Source organism: Sphaeramia orbicularis, chromosome 21 (genome assembly GCF_902148855.1).
Source record: "Sphaeramia orbicularis chromosome 21, fSphaOr1.1, whole genome shotgun sequence".
NCBI classification, from domain to species: Eukaryota; Metazoa; Chordata; class Actinopteri; order Kurtiformes; family Apogonidae; genus Sphaeramia; species Sphaeramia orbicularis.
Window position 1 is genome coordinate 51082033 of NC_043977.1, and position 25454 is coordinate 51107486.

Consider the following 25454-nt stretch of genomic DNA (forward strand, 5'->3'; position numbering starts at 1 on the left):
CAGCTGCCTGTAAAATAAGACAGATTGGAATGTCTTCATTTTCACTGAGTATGTAAAGAACATGCACATTTAATATTCATAAACAGTAAAGCAAAGTCATTGAGTCCACTAATGTCCCTTGCTATAGACACAAAGATGTAGCTCACATTTGTCTTGACTGTTTTATCGGAGTCTGCAAAACAACTGAATTCCTTTTTCAGTTTCTTCTTGAGTCAAACAAACATGCAACTCTTCAGCCTATGCTGAAAGTATTTGAAGTATTGAAACATCGGACTTAAAGAAAAATACATTTGTACTTTTCTTTATGATTTACTTTAACAGTTTGCTTCTATCTGAATATAGCCTGTGGAAGTTATGACTGCAGTATTACGGAGGCCACACTTCTCCCATGTGTACTTCACCTCTGAAGCAAAGTCTGACAGTGCTTTAATTTAACTCCTGAAGACAAATGACAAAGCGGCGCCAGCCGAGAACAGGAGCGGCAGGCTGAGAGATGGCTGGACACTCACTGCAATGACGTACACAAAGTGAAAACACTCCTGAAGTTTCTCTGCACAATGAGGTTTTGTGCTTTAATTCTACATGGTAACATAAGAAGAACAAACAAACAAACAACAGAAGTTGATGGCTGTAGTTTTTTTACACTGTGAATTTATGCGAGTGCCACATTGTGCATAAACATTGTACAGATCTGTGTCTGTGAATCTACAACAGAATACCCAGCAGTCACACTGAGATGTGGTTTAGGATGTGCACACCTTCACACCTTTAGCTGAAACCCCAAAAACAACAGTAAGGGTTGCTTTGTGAAAAATGGCCTGTTTGTCTACCTCATAGATGTTTAGCGACTTTTTGTGATTGTATGATTATGAGCAAAAAGAAAAGAAAAAAAAAAAAAAAAAACTCCAGCTGCTGTTGGTAAATGGGAACAGCCCTACCCAGATTTACTTCAAATGGATGAACACACCTACTTCACACACCTACTTTGGTCCGTTTAGACAGTTTGTTTCCCCGACTTTTTTTTAGGTGTGAACAGGGGCGCCACTACCATTTGTTGGCCCCATGAAAGCATAAACGTTATAAACCTTTCATAATTTCAGTATCTTCTCAATCTATCAAACCTGGGGGCGGGAGGTGCGGTCTGTACAAAATGTCACTTACGGTAGCGTTAAACGAAAGTGAAACTTAACATGCTTTAAGCATCCGACTCCTGACTTCTATGCCTCTGTTAAACAGCGGAACTTACATGAAATTTTCACAACTTCTAACCTGTGTCCACTGGACCCCCTCCACTGTTCTATGGGCCCCCCACAAATCCTGGGCCCCATGAATTGTCACGTTTACCCCCATTTATCAGTGCCCCAGGTGTGAATACAAACAAGCAAAGTCTGATTCGAACCAAACAGACTCTGGGCCGGTTCACTTCTGATGTGAATATAACTGGCCTTGAGCTGAAGCAAACCAAGGAACCATGCACCTTTTTGTGCTTGACAAGCCACCATAGTTGAGTATTTATTTATTGTTATACTTGTTTTGAACTCGTAATGTTGTGTCTCATACCCAGTTCGTCGTCTTCTTACTGCTAGCATGATGAGGTTTAGGGCACACAGGGCACGTCTGATTACGAGCAGCATGCCTTCGCCGATGTAGAATGACACGTAAAACACTGACAAAGGGGCTCAGAATGAGCTGTTCTTGACAGTTAACATTAGTTTCATAAATTTGCGTCTGTAAAAATAGAATACATGTTCCAAAACGATAACTGCACATATGACCTCCATGTTTGTTTTCATCAACGCCTGCCTTCTCTGATTCACACCCACTCCCCCCCCCCCTTTACTTCTCTGTCCAATGCCAGCACAGTTCATCACATGCATGCTTCTGTTTTCAAATTTTGTTCCTCTAGCAAAAAATGCAATGACAATGTGATCCAACCCAAACACAAATATAAAGTCTGCATTTGATCCGAACCAAATAAGCGGACCAAAGGACTTTCCAGTGAATACACCCTGAAATTTCAAACCAAAGGTAGATGCTTTTATTTTGGTTTCTTTTTCTCTTCCATAATACATTTCCTAATGACAACAAGTAGATCTTTTCCTAACTCTTCCTTAACTAACCTTTAGACAGGACTTTGCAAGACCTTAAATCAGGGGTCTCAAACTCATTTACTTTCAGGGGCCGCATTCAGCCAGTAGGCTGCACCAGTGAAATCATAGCATCATAACCCATAAATAATGACAACTCCAAATTTTTGTCTTCGTTTTAGTGCAAAAAAACCCCCATTAAATTATGAAAATCCTTATAAACTATTCAAACAAAAAGATATGAATAACCTGAAAATGATTTTTTTAAATAAACATAAGTGCAATTTAAACAATATTCTGCCTCAACTTATCATTTTTACATGTGCATTGTGGATTGGATCTAAAGACACTAAACACTTAGTAACAGGCAGAAAACTGTTAAAATTGTGCTTAATTTTCTTTACACATTTCAGGCTGTTCATATTTGTTCAGTTTATTCACATTTTATTGTTACAGGATAGTTTGTAAATGTAAGTATTTTCATAATGTAATGTTATTTTTTGTACTCAAACAAAAGACAAAAATTTGAAGTTTTCATTATTTATAGACATAATGTAATGTTTTCTTCACATCCAACTGAAAAGAAAATATGGAGTCATTATTTTTTTTGCAGGATATTTTACTTCAGATCATATTGGTCTGTATGTGGAACCTGAACTAAAATGAATCTGTGGAATTTTTGCACTTTGCAAATTCATCCCATGGGCCGGATTGGAACCTTTGGTGGGCCGCATTTGGCCCCTGGGCCGCATGTTTGACACCCCTGCCTTAAGTGCATCATTTGTGTTGTATTTTTTGTGCTGGTGTTGAAATTACCTTATACTGTGTGGAAATCAGAATCTCATCATTCCTAGATTTGGAGACCTAGCGATCAATTATCATCAAATTGCACGAAGATATTGGAAACAACTATCAGTTAAGTCAGTAGTTTGTGGTTTGGCTATTATAACGCTGGCTTTTTGGAGCTACAAATGACCATATTTGGACAAAAGGGACAGAAGTACAGGAGCTAAGGGGTCAGAGGTCATCGTCTGTATTTCAACTTTAAAACACTTCCACATTGGTCTCATTTTGGTTCCTTTTGTGTTTTTCTGAAGGAGGCTCAGGTCCTTTGACATCATGCCATACGATTCTGCACATATTTTAGCAGTCAGCTGTAGCCAGTGTACTCTTGGAGAGTGGCACACTGAGTAAGGTGGAGGGCATCTTGGAAAATCCAGATCATCTTTTTCATCCCATTCTGACAAACCAGAAATCAGCTGCAGTGGGCGACCGACTTTATTAAAACAAAGGACTGAGGACTATAGTAATAATAATATAATAAATGCTCCTTCATGTCCACTGTCATCAGACTGCACCTCCTCAGTCTAATAATTCATGGACTGATGATTGCTTGTTCATTAATTCTGTGTTTTGTTTGGTTTTCTTTCTTTTTAATGAGCTGATGATTTCCCTCTGGGGATCAATAAAGTTCCCTCAGTGACTCCAAGTCCATACCAATTAGTACTAGACAGCACAAATAAATTAAATATTTTATAATATGTAAATATTTTAATAGAAAATAGCTTCCATGTCATGTGACCATTGACGCTGAAGCTGCGATGAGTTTCTCATAGTTATGTAAACAGAAATTTACAAGATAAGGTGTTGTCTATAGTTAACCCATAAAGACCCAAACAGCCACCAATGACATAAACCATCAATTGACCTAAACTGTTTAATACCTGTTGATCCACTAATCCTATCAATTCATGTAAATAATTGGCGTAAAATGCAGTTTATCATCTTTTTATGGTCATCAGATATGACCCTTTTAGACGTTCAGAAGCTCTGTAGTTACCGTGGAAACAGCGTCATCCTCTACAACATTGATTCACCAGTAATAACCCATGGAGTTTGATCAATGACAGTGGACGGAGACACTTGTTTTTACATTCAGTTAGCAATATCTTTGCTGAAAAAGTTACTTTTTCTTCATTTTTCTCTGTTTTGATATAATTAACTTTGAATTTACTCTGAGTTTTCCTGAACATCTACATGATGTGAATTAAATATTGGAAAATACATGATTTACACCAAAAAATGCTAAAATATAGAGCAGGGGTGTCAAACTCATTTTACTTCAGGGCCACATTCAGCCCAATATGATCTCAAATGGACCAGACCAGTAAAATAATAACAGTGAAAAAAGTAAAATTACATTATGAAAACGTTTATATCTACAACATTTCCTTAAAAATCTGAATAACATGAACAACTTGAAATGTCTAAAGAAAAACAAATGCCATTTTAACAATATTCTGCCTCAGTTTATCATTTACACATGTGCATTACAACTTACATTACTATCACAAATACACAAAACATTTAGTAACAAGTATAATTTTGGTAAAATTGCATTTACTTCTCTTAAGACATTTCAGGTTGATCATATTTGTTCAGGTTATTCACATTTTTTGTAGAAGGATAGTTTGTAAATGTAAACATTTTCATGTAATTTTTACTTTTTTACACTAAAACAAAGATAAATCTGCAGTTGGCATTATTTATGGATTATTATGATACTATTTTACTGGTCTGACCCAATTGAGATCTAATCGGTCTGTATGTGGAACCTGAATTAAAATAATTTTTTACACTATTGATTATTAATATTTTCAATGTAATTTTTGCATTTCACAAATTCATCCTTCGGGCCAGATTTGGCCCACGGGCCACATGTTTGACACCTGTGATATAGAGAATAATATTATTTTTAAAAATTGGTGATAAATCAGTTAAGAAAGCTAGAAGTAGAGAAAAAATCATTTTGGAACTGCCACAAAAGTAGCACTGGGTCTTTATTAATGTAAAGCACTGTTAAAAATTCACTGCAGACTAAATTTGAGTTTTTAGATTTAAACTAGCTGAGTTATGAGTAAACACATGGGGAATCTCTATGGGGAATACAGCTGTAGATGATCTATCATTGTCCTAAGTAACTCTTCCCCGAAGTTTTCAGTATATGACTTTTGTATTATCTTTTTTCTTTTATTTCCCTGACATTTCCAGCAGCCACAGTCACCTCATGAGAGACTGTGATTTAGCTGAAAAATAAGAGCCTCTCCACTTACAGCGGCTCTATGGACTGCACCCTCTGTCTCATTAAACTGCCAGTGTCAGAAATACGCATTTACAATCCCATCAAGTCTGCAATGTACAATTTCTAGGTTAATGGGATGGTTTTGGATTTTGTCTTAACATCAGTGCTCAAAAGCCAGGATGTATCCCTTGGGCTTGACTCAGCATAGATTATATTCACATGGAGGGACCATATTTTGCGGTAACACAGTTTTATTTGACAACCTGTCAAGTACAATAGACAACAGCTTACATTAGCATCCAGCCACTTCTTAGTTAACATTATTGTTTATTTGATAGAAAAGGTGTGATTTAATTGTGGAATGTCAACTTCCGAGGGGTTTTACTTCCTTTAAAAAATGCGCCCTAATATTTTACAATTAATTTACATCTTTCCTGTTTTATCATGTGATACCATCCCAAAGTTACGATACCAAAGAAGTGGCTGAATGCTAACATTAGCTGATGCATGTAAAACATGTTGTAGTTTGACTGCTGTAACTTTTTACCCCTTGACCATTGGTTGCAGGGGTATTATTGTACCCTGTCTGTCTGTTTTTTCCATAAGTGTCAACACAGTTCTTTTCACCAACTCACCCTTCATATGTGGTATTTATTTTTGCAACTTAGGAATTTCTTGGGAGAGTTCTTTGGGCGTTGATCTTTCAAGGTCAAATCAAAGCATTGGCGCTTCAAATTTGGCCTTCAGCAATGTTGCTAATGTGATTACACTTCACCAAATCATCGAATCTCCTTCATGTTTGGTATTTAGAATCAACTTAAGAAGGTCTTGTTCAGGATATTTGGGTGTCAACTTTGACCTACATTTTTCAGGTCTTGTGGGGGCTGGGCATGGTCCTGAGGACAGGTAGGAGAAGCTAGCAAGTTAGCAAGCTAGCTTAAACAGGGGAGATGATAGAGATGCTGGTAGGTTAGTAGGGATCTACAAGGGTATAGGTGCAGGGTGGCCCTCATTGTCAAAATGGGTGACCAAGACTTATGACACTGTTCAACGACGGACTTGTTACTTTTATTTTCACGATCCATCTACTAAGTTTCTGATCAAATAACACAAGGTTATATCATAATAATTTGTCGATTCTCTGCATTAATACAACATGAACAAAGCAGTGTGATGTTAGCCTTTGGCTTGTGATTTTTGAGATTTGATCCCTGAATGTAATGTTTTAACACTGCAACGTGTTTCTGCAACGTAAGAGGTATGTACAGTATGTGTCCTATATGATCTAATGATTCAAAAGCTAAATTACACAAGCTTCTTAAAGGTGGGGTGCAAGATGTTTTCCTGGAGCATTTTTTACTATATTGCTTAAAATCCCCTTCACACCCCGATTACAACCAATTAATTAAGTGCTCTAACACAAAAATTAAAAAATTTAGTCGCCTGTGGAATGGACGGGACTGAAAAAACACCATCCAATCATTCTGAGCGCCCAATCAAAATGATTGAACGGTGATATGTCTAGCAAACTCAACTGCCATTTGTCCCACCCCCCTCTGCGCATACCCCTCTTCGTGCATGAATTGTGCATTCTCAGAGGCTTGGAGCACTTGTTCAGGAAACGAAGCCAGAGCCAGAGCTTGTCTATATTAGCTATATTAGGATGGAAAGTTCACCGGCAAACTGTTTTGTCACTAAAATAAATTGCTTGGAAATGTAATGTTAGCCAGATAGGTATGAACAGGGGCTGTTCTGTAAGAGTGGGGGTGTTGGAGGAGACTGAATAAGGTATGCATGAATCAGGGCTGGAGCTGGGGGCCGGGGGCCGGGGGCTGGGGGCTGGAGCCGGGGTTGGAGCGAGGCGAACTGTTGCTATGCAGCTCTCGTGAACCTTTGGGAACAAGCATTGCACATGCCAGTACTTTGGAGGCGTGGCTTTGGGAGACGTCTGAAGAAAGGGGTTTGGACTTTTGAATTGAGTATTTTCAAAATGTAGCTGCTCGAACGTTTTTTCTAACATCGCCTACCCCAACTTTAATATGAGAAATATACAGTATAGCCTACATAGAGGCTGGTGTATTTAATACCTTTTGATTTTTTCCCTTCAAATTAGCATCTTCACTTCACTCAGTGTAATTCTCTCTAATTATATTCCAAACATAAATTAAACAACACACTGTCTAAGGTTGGCACAAGATGTGAATTTGATCAATACACTGCAGTAAATCTTGAGAAAATACTCCAAAATGTGAATATTGCTTTCTGACAGCTTTTAAAAACTCAAATCTCTGGCTTAAAGGGCTTCGTTTACTCTGGGATCAAAGCCAGGGTGCTGTGTGATTCTGGGTAATAATTTAAGCTGCGGCATATATTTTAAAATCTCCTTTTGGGTTGTAAGCCAGTACAGTATATTGAGAAACTTTTACGGGGGTCAATAGTTGCCGCTTTGCTGTCCTCTGCAACTGATTAGATGTCCTGTTTTTACAGTTGTGGTAATTAGAAAAGGCTTACCTGGCACTTTCCCAGAGGTGTTGTCCCCAGAATATGACTTCCAAGGCCGTTAAACACACTTAATTGCTGTGATGACTGGCTGTTCATTTCACCTTATATCCCCATCTGCACTTGTGTTCTTTTCTTGTCCTCGTCATTACAGCTCACATCAGTCAGAAACTCCCATGGGTGCCTGTTTCTCTAAATGTCCCACTATTGTACCTTTGCATTTTTTTTTTTTCATGACACCAGCAAATCAAAGGACTAAAGAGTGCTTACTCATTATTTTCATCCAAGTGTGCAACTGCATTCCTGCATATTTTTGTATTAAACCATTGTTACATTCAATGCGATATCCTTGTATCTCTTTCTTTCTATCTAACTTTACTCACCCTGTCTTAAGGTTGTAATGGTTTTGGATTTTTCATTATAGTTTAGTTTTATTTAGTTCTGACTGTTTTTTCCCTCTAATTCAATTAGTTTTAATAAGTTTTTAGAGCAGGCTTGCTAGTTTTTATTAGTTTTCATTATTTTCTAAACGCTTAGTTTTAATTTAGTTTTAGTTTTTTAATGTCTTTTATCTTCTTCACCATCAGATTCAAATAAATCCCAGACAAGACTCTGCTGCTTTCTCCCAACTTTAGTCTCCATGTTTCCAGGTAGAGTGGGGACCAGAAGACGACTCTTAACGACAAGTGACAAGAAGTGACAGACTGTTAAATATCATATGGTGCTAGCAGCTAAAATTGCTTGAGGGAAAGAAAACGCTTTTATATCAATCCGACACTGACAAAGACGAAAACTAAGGGAATTTTATCCAGAATTTTTTGTACATTTTGGTTAGTTTTGTAAACACACAATACAGTTTCAGTTAGTTATCTTTTTTTTTTAATTATAGTTTTTATTTATTTCAGTTAATGAAAATGTTTTTACCATTCTAGTTTTTCATCATTTTTCATCATTTCATTAGTTTTCATTAACGATAATAACCTTGGTCTTAAGTAGCTAATATCCATTTTGATTGTCAGCTTGAATGGTTAAAAAATACAAAAAAACAAACACTTATAAATAACATTGAGCTGTTATGCAATTCCACTGAAGCACACCAACATGGTCTGAAACCCATCAACAGTTATTCACTTCCCATACTTAGTAGCAATACTTCACCGAACATTCATCCATTCATTTTTCATCTTTCAAATCTTACTCCTAGATTGGGTCTCATGGATGTTGGAGCCTAGGGCTGGGTATCATGGCCAATTTCCTTAATCGATTCAATTTCGATTCATAAGGTACTGAATGGATTGATCTGATTTGATCTGATATTGTTTTGATTCAGTATTAATTGATTGATTCAGATTCATTTAGTGATACCAAAGTACGATTACATTATTGATCCATTATTCATTCACTCACACATTCACACTCTGGTGGTGGTCAAGGTTATTATCGTTAACAAAAACTAACGAAATGACAAAAACTAGAATTGAAAAATTTTTTTCGTAAACTGAAATAAATAAAAACTATAATTAAAAGAAAATACAATAACTAACTGAAACTGTATTGTGTGCTTACAAAACTAACTAAAACATATAAAAGTTATGCAGAAAATCTCCTTCGTTTTTGTCTTTGTCAATGTCGGATTGATATGAAATAGATTTATTTTGCTCTAGCAATTTTACCTGGCGGCACTATACGACACTTCACGGTCCATCACTTTTCGTCACTTGTCGTTTAGTCGTCTTCTGGTCCCCACTCCACCTGGAAACATGGAGACTAATGTTGGGAGAAAGCAGCAGAGTCCTGTCTGGGATTTATTTGAATATGACGGCAAAGAAGATAAAAGATAAGACAAAACTAAAATTAAAACTAAAACTAAGCAGTTACTAAAAAAAATTAAAACTAATAAAAATTAGCAAACCTGCTCTAAAAACAAATGAAAACTAACTGAATTAGAGAAAAAAATGTCAAAACTAAATAAAACGAAACTATAATGAAAAATCCAAAACTATTATAACCTTGGTGGTGGTAAACTACATTTGTATTCACAGCTGTACTGGAGCAGACTGATGGAAGCATGGCTGCCAATTCGCGCCACATGCCCCCTCCTACCATCACCAAACATTCATAGATAGATAGATACTTTGTTGATCCCAGGGGAAATTCAAGTGATCCCGTGGAAATGTGCATTTATACACCAATGTGAGTGACACTGGAGGCAAGGAGGGTGCCGTGTCTTGCCCGAGGACACAACGGTACATGACTGGGACAGTGCGGGATTCGAACCGCCAACCCTTCAGTTATTAGGACAACCCGCTCTACCTTCTGAGCCCTGATGAGTTAATACATGTCCTCTTCATAAATCCTGAGGCTGAAAAGTACACCCGCACACACACACAGCAGCGTAGGCAGAAACAGTTACTCACAGCTCAAACACACACATCAACCACTGTCTGTCACTGTCTGAACGATCTATTTCTAGGTCAGTGGTCTGTCACCAGCACATGCTGCCGACTTTCCTTATTTGGCATATGCCCATATATGAGCAGAGTCAGAATGATAACAAATAACAATGTTACAATTTTCAACTTCGAACTGCATGATAGGCTTAGTGCACACTTTGCATGAAAGAGATACTGTAAATCTGGTCGCCATGGACATAAGGAGATTTTTTTGGGAAAAAAAGGCAGCAGGAAAACAATTCAACTTCACTATCAGGTTTATATGACCCTCCATTTAACTGGGTTAACTCTTTCTCGCTCTCTCTTATACACACTCACTGCACTTAGCAGTTACTAGACATCTTGTTGTGACATTCAGCAATATATGTATGTGATCTTGTAGAGGACCAAATATAAGGACCAGGACAAAGATCGTAAAATTTACATTTACATTTTTTTACATTTATGCATTTGGCAGACGCTTTTTTCCAAAGCGACTTACAGGGAGAAATTAATCAAATCAGTCAATCAATTTTTTTTTTTTTTTTTTATATAGCGCCAGATCACAACAAAAGTTATCTCATGACACTTTATATATAGAGTTGGTCAAAAACCAGACTCTGAGCCAAATTACAGAAACCCAACAGAATCCTCCAGGAGCAAACACTTGTGACTGGTGACAGTGGAAGGAAAAACTTCCCTTTAACAGCAGAAACCTGGAGCAGACCCAGACTCCTGGAGGATGGCCGTCTGCCTTGACCAGTTGGGGTTAAAGAGCGAGGGTAAAGAAAGAGAAAAAGAGAGAGCGATAGAGATAGAGACTGGGAGAGAGGAGGAGAAGGGGGAAAGTAGGGGGAGACACATGGAGGCAGTTGAGGATAAGTGAGTGATGACAATGAAGGCAGCAGAGAGGCAGGACCACCGCAGCAGGTCCAGAGATAATCCTGGGAAAATCTGGGATAATCCTGGGAAAACCTTATTAATATATTTAAAATGGAATGTCTGACTGTGCCAGGACAGGAGGTGCTCTCGGAAGACCTGGGTCTTCAGGAGCTTCTTGAAGATAGGCAGGGATGCCTCTGTTCTCGTAGTGCTTGGTAGAATGTTCCACCAACGTGGAACGACCCATGAAAAGAGCCTGGATTGTCTTGTACAAGGTTTGGGACCACCAGACAACGTTCCCCAGATGAGCAGAGTGGTCGTGGGGCAACATAAGCTTTTATCAGTGCACCTAAGTAGGTAGGAGCAGACCCATTGAGAATTTTGTAGACTAGGATTAATGGTTTGAATCTGAAAAATGGGAAATTAGGAAAAATGATAATTTATTAAGGTTAGAAAAAGTTAATACAAGCTCAAAAAATGACAATGAACAAAATGAACAAAGATGGGCCCAACTGAGGTCAACGAAACCAAACTGCAACTGAACAAAAACTGACCCGACCAGACAAAGAACCAAGCAGGGCTTAAATAGAAAGGAACTAACCCAAATCAAACACAAGGGGGAGGCATTACACTATGAAATTAAATCAAACCATTAACTTAGTCAAAATAACATAAAAAACAAATGATCATAACTAGACACATAATGCTAACTGTGTGAACCCATTGTGATTTAAACCAAGAATTTAAACAACTAAATTTAACACAAAGAAACAAACAGTGTCGCCCCCCCCACCCCCCCACCCCGTCTTGTGATGTTAGTTCCTTCCCCTGTTTTAAATACTAGCTGAGCCCCTTTTTCTGGTCTTTTGTCTGAAACTGAAAAACCATGTGAGTAAATAATTCAAACATAACTAACATGTGTGCAGAATTAGAATGTTTAAATAAAATACTTAAACCAAACTGTGCAATGTAATCATTAACTGTAACTGAACAAAAGCTCATGAAATAAAAACTACTTACACAAGATGGTGGTGGCAAGGGATCCACCACAATCTACAATGTTTCAACAAACACCTTTAGTTTTAAACCTATGGTGTCTTTTGTTAGTCTGGGGAATGCTAGGTCCGCTCAGCAGCACTGTGCTGTCAGACATTTTACATTTAACCATTTTTTTCAGTGCATTGTTAAATGATCACACAGTGCCAGGTGCCTTACAGGTCTGGCCTGTTCAGAGGTACTGATTTCTTGGTTAAGTGAATATCAGCAAGCATTCAACAGCTCACATCCTTAAGGACTTTAAGATAGTGGTGTTACAGATAATATTCTAGCTCACTGTGGTAAATCAAATCTGAGTGTCTTTGTGTATGCTACTTGCGTTTGGTGGCCAAGGCTGTTAGTCAGGGGTTGTGTTTGTAGGCCTATTTGGCCATGCAGTGACATTTTGGATGGCCTATTGATTTTGTTCCCTGCTGACATGTTTTAGCAGATACTGATATATTTATGTGTTGTGGTGTTGAAAGTATTGCTGCTTCATTAGTCAGTCGGTGGTGCTGAGGTCTTTTTTGTTTTAAACACATAGGCTACAATGCTATTATGAGAGGCAGAAGCATGCACGCCAACACCCCCTCTTCCACAGGTCAGCTCAACTGTTTTGTTTATAGGAGTCGGGTGGAAAAGGAGTGCTCTTTCTATGACACAATATGTTAAATTGCATGGTTGAACACCAAAATATTCAACATTTTCCTGGGGGAGAAGCCCCCGGACCCCTGCTGCATTTTCTTTTCCACTTCTGGGCTTAAGTTCCAGATATTTTCAAGTCCTACACTGTAAAAAACAACCCCGGAAAAAAACCGTAATATTCTGGCAGCAAGGGTACCAAAAAAAATACTGGAAAATAATGGAAAATAACCATCTCATAAAAATGCGGTAATTTTCCATAATGAAAATACAGTTTTTTGCCCTAACTTCACATGAGATTTTGCTTTTTTTTAATTTATTTATTTATTTATTTTTTTTTTTACTTTTTAATGTTTAATAAAGAATATAAATAAAACAATCAAATTACCTATATATATATATATATATATATATATATATATATATATATATATATATATATATACAATTTTCAATGAGATTAAGTTGTGCAATCAACTGATGAAAACTGTATTTGGACAGTTTATCAGTGCTTATACATGTTATACATTCACAAAAATATATCTATTCAACATTTTTGTTGTGAAACCTCCCATGATTACACAAGATATTTTTCAATTAACAAACAAGTCTTGTTAAACTTACAGAACAAATACTTCTTTTACAGTTAATTGTCAATAATTTTAATTGTTTTATTATTATTTTTTTACAGTATTAAACTTTAAATTAACAGTTTATTCTCATAAATAGAAAATAAATATTTGTGAAATTATGATACATTTGCAAATGTATTTTAACTGTATTTTTCTGTGAAAAAAGAAAAAATTATTTTAAAAAATTTAAATGTTATGATTATTCACAGTTACCATTTTTTTCATGTTATTTTACATTTGACATTCATTCATTCATTCATTCATTCATTCATTCATTATCTTCCGCTTTATCCGGGGCCAGGTCACGGGGGTAACAGTCTAAGCAGGGATGCCCAGACTTCCCTCTCCCCAGACACCTCCTCCAGCTCTTCCGGGGGGACCCTGAGGCGTTCCCAGGCCAGCCGAGCGACATAGTCTCATTTGACATGTTAAATCACAGTCTATTTTTGTCATTTCATTGATATTTTCCTGTATCTTAAAAATACAGGAAAAATCTGTAAAATAAACAGTGAAAATTCTGTTAAATTACAGATTTTTTTTTTTTACAGTGTAGAGACATCCCTGGTTCAGTGGAAGTCTATGGGAGCCAGACTTTGGTCATCAGTGATAGTACACTTTAAGATACTTCCACATTGGGTTCACTTTTGTGTCTGACTGAGGGGGATATAAGCGTGGTGAACACTGGAGAGCAGCAGCATGGGGGGTGGGGGGATGGTGAGTGGTGAATACTGTAGGTTAAATGGTGGCTTCATGGTTATTGTTTGTCTTTGTACAGTGGTGAATGATGTCCTACCATCAGTCCACAGTGTGTTAGTGTGGGAGCATCTGTTGATTGTGGGCTCTTTTTATTGTCAGGAAGAGCTGCTGTAGTTAAAAATCATACACCTGTTCTTTTGATGATATTACCTGTACTTTTTTTTTGGAGTGTTTTGCATCTCATCAGCAGTGCAGGTTTAGTGCTAAAAAGGAAAGAGTCAATAGTAGATGATGATGAGAGTAGATAGGGTGGAGAGTCCTGTGTTGTTACAGATGACATCTACATGAATTGAGTTTAAATGCACCACTAGTTTTTTGGGGTTTTTTTCGTGAATTTTTTTTTTTTTTTTCATGTTAACTCAATGACAGTTTTTAACTCAAAAAGCAACCAAAAAGAGTGTTCTGTGTGTTCCGTAGTGATTTAATTTCATACATCCACCTAACACGCTCTGATGTTTTTATCTTGCTTTTTAAAACATCTGAAGTTTTACTTCAAGTCGCTACGGAAGTTAGTAATTGGACTGCAGTACTCATCCTTGAAGATGAAGGCTTTTGACAAATCATCCAACTCATTACTGGAAAGCTGCCCTCCTTTTCCATGCTTCAGTTTGCACAGTTCAACAAGCCGGTGCTTCTTAAATAAGTTGCTCTGAGGAAAAAGTTTTAGATAAAATAATAACGGCGAGCAGTGGATTTGGAACGGCAAGGTCATTGGACAGACAGATTGTCCAGTGTGTCCTAGCAGTATTTGTTCCTAGGGTTTGAGTTTCATTACTATACAGTAGGTCTGAGTTTATCCAGTGATGGGAAAGTTTCATAAATTTGCTCCCCAATTAAAGATGAGCATAAAAGAGAGAAGCACCCCAAAGGTGATGTGATTTAAATAACTCCTTTTAATAGGCAGTCACTCGGAGGGGTTCGCTGGCAATTATCACTAGTGACCTACAGCAATTATCACCTGCTCCCAGCAGACAAAAGGCAATTTTCAACTAATTGAGTGCTAAGCCACAGGAATTGGAAGAGCTTGACCTTTTAGTGGTGGTTTGGAAGGAGGCACAGGAGCATTTTGAGGGCAAAAAAAATAAAAAGCTGCTCAGAAACTGTGACAATCAGCTTTACCTTTCTGACCCTAATGATGTGCCAAAAGCCTCAGGGAAAGAAACAACACCCAGTCATATTCATCATGCTACAGTATGACACATCATTAGTTTAACCGATCACATCTAATGGCAGCTTAAATTGCTACTGGTCTCGATGTCGTGAGGTTGAGTGTTTGAATGTTGACTCAAATGGAAGTGGAGGCAGTTGCAACCACCAGGGGCTTATAAACTCCACACTTCCCTAAGCCTGGAAATAACGACCCTGAGATATTTTCAGACACACACACATGTATTACAGGCTATTAGTGATACAACTGATGCTAGCGGAACCATCTGCTAAGACAAAGAATAATTAGCGTCTTGTCCTGATCCAGCCTGTAGAGCTGTCTGAAGGAACCAGTTCACTTCAGGCTCTCATAGATCACCATTATTTCCTTATTTGAAGACAGCTGAGAATATACAATTAGTGGATGAAGGATAAAGTTCTCAGTCAGTGTCAAGTGGATGTCAAGAAGTAGAAAATGAAGGGTACTTTCAGGGCTGGGCGGGGTTTCTTCTCTTTTCCATTTTTGCACACAGTGGAACACATGGTGTGCTGAGGAGAGCCAGGCATGTGACGTGGGACTTACATGACAAAATCCAGACAGAAAAAAAATTGTAGTGCAGTGTTTTTCAATCTTGGGGTCGGGACCCCATGTGGCGTCGTATGGAATTCAAATGGGGTCACCTGAAATTTCTAGTAATTGATTAAAAAAAAAAAAAAAAAAACCTTATATGAGTAACACAAAGCCATTGTTTTTATTACAAAAAAGAACAATAAGAATCATGTATAACACAGGTGTCAAACATGCGGCCTGGGGGCCAAAACTGGTCCACCAAAGGGTCCAATCTGGTCTGTGGGATGAATTTGTGAAATGCAAAAAGTACACTGAAGATATCAACAATCAATGGTGTTAAAATCATTTTAGGTAAGTTCAATCTAAAGTGGGTTAGATCAGCAAAACACTATCATAATAACCTATAAATAAAGAAAACCACAAATTTCTCTCTTTGTTTTAGTGTAAAGAAGGTAGAATTACACAAAAATATTTACTAGCCTTTTACAAAAAATTTCAATAACCTGAAATATCTTAAGAGATGTAGAATTGTACCAATATTCTGCCTGTTACTACATTTTGTGTATTTGTAGATCCACTGTGATCTGTAAGTTATGATGCACATGTATAAATGATAAAACTAAAGTGTAATATTGCTAAAATTGCACTTATTTTTCTTAAGAATTTTTGGGTTGTTCATATTTGTTCATGTTATGTTCAAGTAGAGTTTGTAGATGTAAACATTTTCATTATGGAATTTGACTTTTTTCACTCAAAAACATAGAGAAAACTTTGGTGTCGACATTATTTATCCGTTTTTATCCTATTATTTACATTATTTTACAGGTCCAGCCCACTTTATAACATATTAGTCTGTATGTGGCCCCTGAACTAAAATAAGTTTGACACCCCTGAAGTATAATGTTAATTTCAGGGAACATACAAATGAGTTGTTAATTAAATCAGGATTGTTTAAGTTTACAGAGTTAGCTGAATTAAGGACATTGCTGATTGTGTTTAGGGCGAGAAACGGACTTTTGCAAATTTGCAGAGATTATTTGTTTTAGTGTCACAGGATGAAGAACGTAGAAGGAGGTTTAATTTTAAACAGCAAAGGGTTCGGACTGATGTGAATCAAATGTGTATTTGTGTTGTGGGTGTCAGAATGTGGAATTCTTTGGCAGTGGAAGAGAAGAGCTGTACAAATATTTTTCAGTTTAAGAGGTTGTATAAGGAAAGAATAGAGAAGTTTTATAAAAGCATGCAATGAAATAATTTAACTTATGGATGTTGGATTTGTTTTATTTGCACTGACTGTCATGTAAACTGTTTACTGTAATAACTGTAACAGCAACCTATCTGATGGAAGCAGATGTTTCAAGAAAGGGGCAGGTATTATAAGTTTTCTTCATCCTTCTCCTTTCCAATTGTTTAGATTGGAATGAATGAATAAATGAAATGAAATGAAACTTACTAATAAAACCTTATATAGTGAGTTGAGAGAGACAATCCCAATACATAAAAGACATGACAGACTCTGAAGCTGAAACTGAAACACTGTGGTTCTGTTTATCTGTCAAATGTTCACTATGGTCGGTTTCAGATGCTGCAGCTCTTTCATAATTCATAGTTTGAGTTCTTGTTTGTTCAGTATTAATTGTCAGCCTTGTAAATCCAAGCTGGACTGACTGTTCATATCCTGACCAAGGAAAATAAAATTCTCACTCTGTGCAGTAATCTACACCTGGATTTTCTGCCTCTGTCCATAATAATATACATTATATAGACTAAATGTCATCTAAAATGAATGTTTATTTGCAATTAGGGATGTAATGATATAAAAATTTTATACCACGGTTATTATTGTGATCAAAATTATCATGGCTATCATTATTATTGCGGTATTGTTGAAATTGTGCAAAAAAATGTTCCAAAAGTACTTTTACAATATATAAAAAAAACAAATAAAATAATTGTCACAATGCATTCTCTTGGCAGAAACATCTAAGTATTAACCCTTAGTGGTCTGAGCCTACTTTGGCTGTTTTTCAGTACTTTTGATTTTGCCTTTATATACTATATAAACAAATGTTTACTATACCCATGTTTGGTATCTTTTTTTTTTTTTTTTGCAGCACAACTTCATCTATATCATCTGTCTATTATTTTTTCACTTTAACCTACTATATCAACACAAAAGGCCAGAAAACACAAAAAAATATATAAAATCTGATTTGAAAAATGTATATAATTTATTGCATAAATAACACAAGGACGCTTAACGAACCTTTTCAAAGACTTAAAAGTGAATATAGGTTCCAAATATTAGGTATATAAAATCAAAATTGTAATAAATTAAAACTATACTCAAATATTTAACATAAAAGCAGATCTTTACATAGGCGTTTTCTCCGGAAAAGTGTGGTAATCAAACACGGTTATCATGATAATTAAAATTTAAACAGTAATACTAGCCGTTGGCAGTTTTACCGCAGTTTATCATTATACCGGTGATCGTTACGTCCCTATTTGCAATATAGTGTAGCAAACTATTACATGATCAAAAACAAATAAATTATAGCAAAAAAATAAAAAAATAAAAAATTATAGCAAAAAAAAGAAAGTCTCTGTTTTGAATGTCTGGGATCGCCAGAAATTTGTGACGTTAAAACGGGGTCATGAGCCAAAAAAGGTTGGGAACCATTGTTGTAGTGTCTGCCCCAAGGCTGTAAATAGATTAAATAAAAGTTATGGAGGTGGTTTTGTTTGTTTGTTTTCCTCAAGGTTAGCATGTTTTTCTGTTTTTCCCAATGAGAACAGAGCATTAATAAGCATTGCATTCAATCTGTGTCTATTTGTGCAGCTCTTCCAAACACTTGTGGTTGAATATCTCTGACCTTTTCACATGAATGCTTGTGTCATCTCCCATAAATTATGTTTATATGGAACTAAATTGCAAATCCAATGAAGTTTTGAAATAAACATGATGCTGCCTGCAATATCTTTCACTACAAGTGTAATATATGCCTTGTTTGGTTGCAATGAAATGTAATTTGTCTTTGAAGGATCTGTACTGGATTTGCAGGAGGTACATCCAGGACCACATATCCAGGTCTTTCCCACCAGAGAGAGCAGTTCACATCCCACCTCTTTCTGGTATTTTTTTTTTTTTGTGTGTCCAGCATCCTAACAGCAGAATGGTAGTCTGGCTGCCTTTTTGTGCTGAACAAATTTGCTTTGCCGAGAGAAACTTCATAAAGTATATGAGGCTCCCCTTGATATTCTATTCTATTCTATTCTATTCTATTCTATTCTATTCTATTCTATTCTATTCTATTCTATTCTTTATTTTGAGTTTCATAGAACTACATTTCGATGCCAGACCTGACAAAAATGAACAGAAACAGGGAAGAGAGGAGAGAATGAAAGGCAGAAGGGGGGGTGGGGGGTGGTGGTGAAGACCCTCACAAGGAAATACCAACAATAACAACCATGGTGATAATTAAAATGGTAAAAATAACTAGAACCAACACTCCTCCTGGTGTTAAAGTGTAGGGCGCAGGTGTCAAACATGCGGTCAAAATCAGCTCCCCCAAAGGGTCCAATCCAGCCTGTGGGATGAATTTGTGAAATGCAAAAATTACACTGTAGATAGTGAAAATCAGTGGAGTCAAATCAAAATAGTTTTATTTCAGGTTCCACACACAGACCAATTCAGTCTAAAATGGGTCAGACCAGTAAAATAATATCAAAAGAAGCTATAAATAATGAAAACTGCAAAATTTTCTCTTTTTTTAGTGCAAAAATGTAAAATTACATGAAAATGTTTATATTTACATACTACCCTTTTGCAAAAAATGTGAATAACATGAAAAAAATATGAACCTGAAGTGTCATTTTAACAACACTCTGCTCATTACTAAATGTTTTGTGTATTTGTAATTGTCATGTAAGTTGAAATGTACATGTGTAAATAATAAACTGAGGCATGATATTGTTAAAATTGCACTTATTTTTCTTAAGACAATTCAGATTGTTAAGGAAACTTTGTCGATGTAAACATTTTCATAATGTAATTTGACTTTTTTCATTGTTATTATTTTACTAGTTCGGTCCATTTGAGATCATATTGGGCTGAATATGGCCCCTGACCTAAAATGAGTTTGACACAACTGGTGTAGGGTATTAGAATTCCTTTGGTTTGGTGTTTTGGTTTAAATATTAACTTGTTTTGTGCCATTTTGAAGTTATGGTATCTTTTCTGTAACCAAAACCAACCATAAAATGTTAAATTGCTCAGCTATCGTAAACCAGGTAATATTGGAAATCAAGTTGGTGGATTTTATAATGGACTGAAAAATGTACAGGGTGGGGAAGCAAAATTTACAATGAACATTTAGTTGTGTTTTTTCTCAGCAGGCACTACATCAGTTGTTTTGAAACCAAACATATATTGATGTCATAATCATACCTAACACTATTATCCATACCTTTTCAGAAACTTTTGCCCATATGAGTAATCAGGAAAGCAAACGTCAAAGAGTGTGTGATTTGCTGAATGCACTCGTCACACCAAAGGAGATTTCAAAAATAGTTGGAGTGTCCATAAAGACTGTTTATAATGGAAAGAAGAGAATGACTATGAGCAAAACTATTACGAGAAAGTCTGGAAGTGGAGGAAGCAACAAAAAAACGTACCAAAGCTTTTATTAAAGCTCTCAAATCCAAAATCCTAAAGGATCCAACCAAATCCATGAGAAAAATGGCAACTGAACTTGAGGTAGACAACAAGACCGTTAGAAATGCAGTAAAATATGGTTTGAAGTCAAAATCTTACACAAGAACACCAAAACACTTGTTGACAACAGCAACAAATCCAACTTTAGCAATTTTTGGGAATCATGTTTATGGCCGCCTTCTGGCCCAGATCTAAACCCTCTGGATTCTGCTATTTGGGGCGTTTTAGAACATGCTACCAATAGAACATCACACAGCAATGTCGACTTTCTTAAAGATACTATTAAAGAAGAATGGGAGAAGTTGTCACCCGAATATTTGAGGAACACTTGCACAAGTTTCAGGAAGCGTGTGAAGGCAGTTATTGAGAAAGAAGGAGGACACATAGAATAAAAACATTTTCTATTATGTCAATTTTCTTGTGGCAAATAAATTCTCATGACTTTCAATAAACTAACTGGTCATACACTGTCTTTCAATCCCTGCCTCAAAATATTGTAAATTTTGCTTCCCCACCCTGTATATTTATATTCAACTTTTAGCATGCACCCTTTTCATGGAACTTAGAAGTCCAAGGCCAAAGTGTAGGCAATTAACTTATTTTGAAAGTAAATATCTTCTAGTTTCTATGTTTAGCATGTGGCTAAAACTCAACCTAAACTACGTCAGCTCAAGCATGACTCAAATGTATCCTCAACCCTTATAGTAAAATAGACGTTTTCAATCTAAGACACGGATCTTGATACTCCTCATTCAAGAAACAACACCGGATTTTTTCTGATTCACGAGACACGCATATACACACACACACACACACACACACACACACACACACACACACACACACACACACACACACACACATACAGAGGCCACTTGGCTTTTATAATATAGATTTATATAAATAAAGAATTTGAATAAAAAAATTCATATTATTTACATATTTACATCATGATGCAATTTAATATTTACATACACATGGGGTGATATTGGGGGGGTTTACTGGGAACTGTTATTAAATCTGATGCAGGTGTTGGGGGGTGAGCTGCTGAATCGCTCCTTCTTGCACAGGGGATGTAAAAGTCTGGTGCTAAAGGAGCTACTATAAAGAGTCACCACATCATTTCCACTGCACTGAATATGGGATTGAACGTCCCCTCTACCCCCACCTGCTGCCTTCACTCCTGCAGCCGGGGTTGGGACACCTGCTCATGTGGAGCGGATATAAGTGGCATGTCCAAATGGAGTGCAGCCGCAACTTAGTAACTCACTGACTTTGAGAGTAGCTGGAAGCGACAGCATACTGCAGTAGCACTGAACCCACAGACCTTCTAACCCCGCATGTATGTAGAAACTGAGACTACATTTAAGAAAACAGGCATCAGTTAATCTCTTATTTGTATTTTTTCTATTACACTGGTCAACAACAAATTTATTGTTTAAGTTTTTTGAGCTGATTAAGAATAATTTTGGTGTGCTGAATCCAAAAATCACATTAACCCTTTCATGCATTGTGGTCACTACAGTGGACAGTTATTCTCCAGCTGTTCTCTTGTATATTCATAAGTTTTGTTGTTTTAGTTCCATATGAGCCAACACAGTGGACACTTATGCAGCATCCCATAATACACTGCAATTCATACCATTACTATAACTTTGCTGTTCTTGATAAACCTGATCTGCACTAACATGTTTAAGTGTAAATCAGTTGTTATTTGTTAGACAAAAAGAGTTGTTTTTTGCATATTATATGAGGTAATAACTAGCATTAGAGTATGTTAAAATGTGAGAAAACATCAAATTAGCAGCCTTAAAAAGGTTTTTATTTCATTGTTTCCATTTTACTTTCTGCTATTGGGTTTTAAATACATATTTCTTTACTTAAAAAATTAAATGCATGTACATTTTTGTAACTCCATGAAAAAAAAAAAAAAAAAAACTTGATCGCAACTTTTTTTTATGCCTAAGGAGGTATAAAAACACTCCAGAAAAAAAATCTTGACTAGGTTCTCATAATTCATGCATGAAAGGGTTAATTTTGCTCAATCAGATCAACTTTCTGAACTATGCTACATATTGGCTTTTTAACATTTTTGCTCACATTCATGGGCATATTCACATCATATGATTCAAAATTCTTTCATATTTCTTGCAATAAACGAGTTCTGAAGATTTTACTTTTGCCAATTTATGATTAATGTTTTTTTTTTATATTAAAGGTGAATGAAATGGCTTCGACTAGAAGATCTTGCAAAAATAAGCCTGACGTATTCTGCTACATCTGCGGTGAATACACCATTGTACCTAACAGGAATCAAGTCACAAGTTTTATAAAGTGTGCTTACCAATCTTATTTTGGTATTAATTATTATATTTTGTGAGAAAATCAAATTTTTCAACATCAAATTAGCAAAAAAATACCTGACCTGATTGAGAAAAACAGATGTCATTTTGGGATTTAGTGGTGCAAAATGGTCCTAATTCAGTTGAAAAAACCTAGACAACTTGCAAAAAACATTTTTTTGTAACCCGGTGTAATCCAAGCAGCTATTTAGCAGTCTGTCTTCTCTAAAACATGCATACGTGTCTTTACGCTGCCTCGTGTCTTTCATTTTGATCATATTTTAACCCATGAAGACCCAGTGCTACTTCTGTGGCAGTCCCCAAATGATTTTTCTCTATATTTAACATCTCCTATGTGATTTATCACCATTTATTACAAAATATTCCTCTGTGTTTTGCATTTTTGCAGTGAAAATCAAGCATTTTCCTAAATTTCATTTGCTGATCATGCAGATGTTCATAAAAGCTCAAAACCAACCTTTCTGGTGTCATTACTCAGAAATAGGGTTGAAGATAGACCTGTGGAGTTGAATTAATGAAGAATAAAGACCCAAGCAGAGAATTTACCGTTTAAGTAGAGCACAGGGAATTGTTTTAAAATGCATAATTCTATTTAAAAAAAGCTAAATATCACTCCTTTAAGTGATTTATTACCATTTTCTCTCATATTATACTCTGAGTTTTTGCATTTTTTTGTGAAAATCAGGTATTTTTTTTGTATCTTCTATTGTCTTCTTCTATTTGATTTAGTGATCATGTAGTTCAGGGGTGTCAAACTCATTTTAGTTCAGGGGCCACATTCAGCCCAATATGATCTCAAATGGACCAGACCAGTAAAATAATAACAGTGAAAAAAGTAAAGTTACATTATGATCAGGTTTACACTGACAAAGTTTCCTTAAAAATCTAAATAACATCAACAACTTGAACTGTCATAAGAAAAACAAGTGCAATTTTAACATTTTAACAATATTCTGCCTCGTTTTATCAGTTTATCATTTATACATGTGCATTACAGTTGTACAAAACATTGAGTAACAGGCAGAATATTGGTAAAATTACATTTACTTTCCTTCAGACATTTCTGTTTGTTCATATTTGTTCAGGTTATTCACATTTTTTGTAAAAGTATAGTTTGGTAATGTAAACATTTTCATGTAATTTTCCTTTTTTTCACCAAAAAAACAAAGAAAATTTGGGGTTGTCATTATTTATAGGTTATGGTCATATTTTACTGGTTCTGACCCAGTTGAAATCTAATTGGACTGTATGCGTCTGTATGTGGAAGCTGAATTAAAATGATTTTGACACCACTGATTGTTGATATCTTCAGTGTAATTTTTGCATTTCACAAATTCATCCTGCAGGCCGGATTGGACCCTTTGGTGGGCCGGATTTGGCCCCCGGGCCGCATGTTTGACACCTGTGATATAGATGTTCATTGAAGCTCAAATTAAAGTTGAGGGTTATCATATCAGAAACAAAGAAAACCAAAGAAAAAGGGACATTTTCAGTCAAATCTATCATTAGCTGAATATAAACAGTGTCTCCATCCTCTGTCATTGATCCAACTCCATGGGTTTTACTGGTAAATCAATGCTGTAGAAGATGACGGTGTTTCCATGTTCACTACAAAGCCTCTGAACGTCCAAATGGGTCATATCTGATGAACATGAAAAGATGACAAACTGCATTTAACATCAATTACACTGGGTTACAAAAAAAGGTTTTTGCAAGTTGTCTAGGTTTTTTCAACTGAATTAGGACCATTTTGCACCGCTAAATCCAAAAATGACATCTGTGTTTCTCAAGCAGGTCAGGTTTTTTTGCTAATTTGATTTTGAAAAATTTGATCTTCTCACAAAATATAATAATTAATACCAAAATAAGATTGGTAAGCACACTTTATGAAACTTGTCACTTGATTCCTTTTAGGTACAATGGTGTATTCACCACAGATGTAGCAGAATACGTCAGGCTTATTTTTGCAAGATCTTCTAGTCGAAGCCATTTCATTCACCTTTAATATTAAAAAAAAACAATCATAAATTGGTAAAAGCAAAATCTTCAGAACTCGTTTATTGCAAGAAATATGAAAGAATTTGGTATCATATGATGTGAAAACACCCATAAATGTAAGCAAAAATGTTAAAAAGCCAATATGTAGCATAGTTCAGAAAGTTGACCTGATTGAGCAAAATTAATGTGATTTTTGGATTCAGCACACCAAAATTATCCTAAATCAGCTCAAAAAACTTAAACAATAAATTTGTTGTTGACCAGTGTTTTTTCCATGCATTTATAGGATTTGTGGACCTACAGGTATTAAATAGTTTAAATCAGTAGATGCTTTTGGTCGACAGTGGATGTTTGGGTCTTTATGAGTTACAGTTGACATATTCTATTACAGCTCTGAAGTACACCAGCCATTTCAGTGTTTACTCCTCACTCCACAAAATAGACATTGTCATTTTAGTGACATTTTACTTCACTGAGGGAACACAAGGGGGATTGAAAGGCCTGGAACATGACATACACTTCTATGTCAATTTTAACGCCAACACAGGGTCGAGGCTGCACAAAAATGCAACTGAGGTCAACACACTTAACCTGCACTTTATGTACAAGAGG

The 25454-nt window shown here is 36.1% G+C and overlaps 1 protein-coding gene and 1 long non-coding RNA gene across 2 annotated transcripts in view; one reads left to right on the plus strand and one right to left on the minus strand.

Moving 5' to 3' along the window:
- Positions 1–19494, minus strand: part of LOC115411909 (uncharacterized) — a 23636-nt gene extending 4142 nt beyond the window's left edge. The window contains exons 1-2 of the long non-coding RNA XR_003934284.1: positions 19479–19494; positions 10436–10438 (exon numbers count right to left, since the gene is read on the minus strand). This is a non-coding gene — a long non-coding RNA (uncharacterized LOC115411909). The remainder of the gene's footprint in view (positions 1–10435; positions 10439–19478) is intronic.
- dpp10 (dipeptidyl peptidase like 10) overlaps positions 1–25454 on the plus strand; it is a 618779-nt gene that overhangs the window by 130955 nt on the left and 462370 nt on the right. The gene's annotated exons all lie outside the window — the stretch shown is intronic.